Below are 2,566 nucleotides of genomic sequence, written 5' to 3'. Positions count from 1 at the left end.
TCTGACAAGGTGTTCTCATTGTTGATATAAATTTGCTAAGTTATCTTATATTATTTAAGCATTTAATTTTTAAAAGCTTATTTTTTTTTTCACCAAAGTCAGCTTCCCATATCTAAAGTTTTGGTCAAGATGTCACTATTACATAGTATTAGTATATTAATAAATGACATCCAATTTTATAAAAAATAACATGTTTAGAATGAAAGGAGGTAACTAAAGCTAAATAGGGAACTCTTCATCTTAAAGATATAAAAAGTTCTTAATTTGCTGATGAGGCCAAGAAGATCAGGAAAAGGTCTAACTATACAAGATAATCTAGGTTCTATGAATTCTGTTAATTAACCAACCAAAGTTCCCTTCTAGAAAAAAGAAGCCCTATAGTGAAAAGAAATTGTTTGGAGTAGTATGTAAATTGAGCAGAAAAGGGCCAAGTAGAGGCAAAGAAAGAGAATGTGCTAATGAAGGGAGAGGAGGAGAGCAGAGAAGGTAGAGTTCAAAATTTTTAAGGCCATGATTTGTAAATGTTTCATGGTCGCAATAGAAGAGGGCATCCTAGAGCCATAAAGTTAGGAAATTCATCACGTTTTACATTCTTTTTCATAGGATAAGAGAGTCTATCCCACTTAAAAATTAGCCACAAAAAATAATTATAGCAGAACCTACTCAAAAGAATTTTAAGAAAAAACAAAACAATAATGGTTAGAATAATAATTCTATGGGTAAAGGAGACATGCCAGAAATAAATGCCCCCAAACAGATGAAAAATTTGGCTCTATATATCAAAACAAATTAAAAATTGGGAAAAAAGCAAAGGCTATGAAAGAACTACATAAGTCAGAAATAGAAAAACTTAGAAAAAGGTGATTGGACAAAACCAATATTTGAAACGAGAGCTGTAGAACTCGTAAAATAATTACAATAAAAGAAAAAGATCAAATATATGGAACACATGAGCAAATAAATACATGAGAGAAATAGAAATGAATAGGAAGAAAGTATATTTAAATCAAAAAAAATTAAGGAGAGATTAGAAGATTTAAGAGAGAGTTACAGATATAGAAAATAGAGGATAGGAGGGAAGAGCCAACATATATATTATGGGCATCCTTGAAGAAGAAAATCAATACAATGGATCTGAACAAATACTTAAAGCTGTAATTCAAAATATATTTCCTGAATAAAAGAAGACTCCATAGAAACTACTGATGGAAAGGCATACGACATATGTACTTGGGAAAATCAACCAAGAACAGTCAACACTAGTATATTTTCTAGTAAAACTGTTCACCTTTAATGTTTTTTAAAAAATTCTTTAGGCATTCAGATAAAAAGAACAAATTACTCATAAGAAAAAGAAAATTAGATGGATGTCTTTTCAATAACTATGCTGTACAACAAAAAAATGGAGTAAAATATTTTGGATACTTAAGGAAATAAAATATTAACCAAAATATGTTCAGCTCAATTCATCTTCAAATGTAAAGACTGCAGATATGTTGTTAGGAAACTGGAGAACCCAAAGTATATTGTTCTCATGAGTTCCTCCTGAAGAATCTGGCTAGAGAACAAGCTTAAGAAAAACATACGTAGAGTTCTGGTTCGAGATGGTGATATAGGAGGCTCCTGATCTCACCTCTTCCCATGGGCACATCAAATCTACAGCTATATACAGAACAATTCCCTCTGAAAGAGATCCAGAAACTAGCTAAGCAACTCCTATGCATCAGGCAAACAAGACAAAATGCACACGGAAACGTGTAGAAGAGGTTGAGACACAATTTCAGCATAAATCCCACCCCGGTGCAGCAACAGACAACTGGAAAGGAACACACAACTTCCGGCTTCTCCCTAAAGTGGAAAGGGTTTGGATTCCACATTTGGCTCCCCAACTTTTAAGACTTGCACCCGAGAGGTAGGCCTCCAAAACACTTAAGCTTTGAAAGCCATTGGGGCTTGCATCCATGAGATCCAAAAGGCTATAGAGAACAGTTTTTAAAGGGCTTTCCAGGACTCATTATGGTTAACTCCAGGGCCCAATGCAGAGGCAGCAGACTGAAAAATCCAGTTTTGTGTGGAAGAAGACTGTTTGCTTACTTTAAATCTTTGGCCTGAGGGGTACACTTCTAATTTAACACAGATCAAGGGTCCAAGTGCAGTATTGTCCAGGACCATGGAAGCCAGTGGGTGCCATCTGTGTTCTCCCTCCGCCTCACTCCAGGTTGCCAATATCCCCCAGAAAGGAGCTTGTGCACATATCTGGCACCCCAGTCTTTGCAGCTGCCACCCTGGGTATACCCCTTAACTACCCGAATCTGGTAGCCAGCAGGGCTTGTGTTCACAGGTTCAGTGGGAAAGTAGCAAACAAAGAAACAATTCTTAATGGTCTATCCCCTCAGGGCTCAGTGCAGAGAGAGCAGACAGAAATGTCATCTCTCAGTGTTCCCTTGAAAAAGATATATTTGCATACTCTTAGAGGTGATGCTCAATTGTCTGGCTTCCAATCAGCCTGCATCTAGGTGTTGACAGAAATCTTCTTCTTTGGGACACTGACAAGCCTTGGCACATA

Source organism: Pteropus medius, unplaced genomic scaffold (assembly GCF_902729225.1).
Source record: "Pteropus medius unplaced genomic scaffold, Ma_sr-lr_union100, whole genome shotgun sequence".
In the NCBI taxonomy this organism is placed as follows: Eukaryota; Metazoa; Chordata; class Mammalia; order Chiroptera; family Pteropodidae; genus Pteropus; species Pteropus medius.
This window is presented reverse-complemented; position numbering follows the sequence as displayed.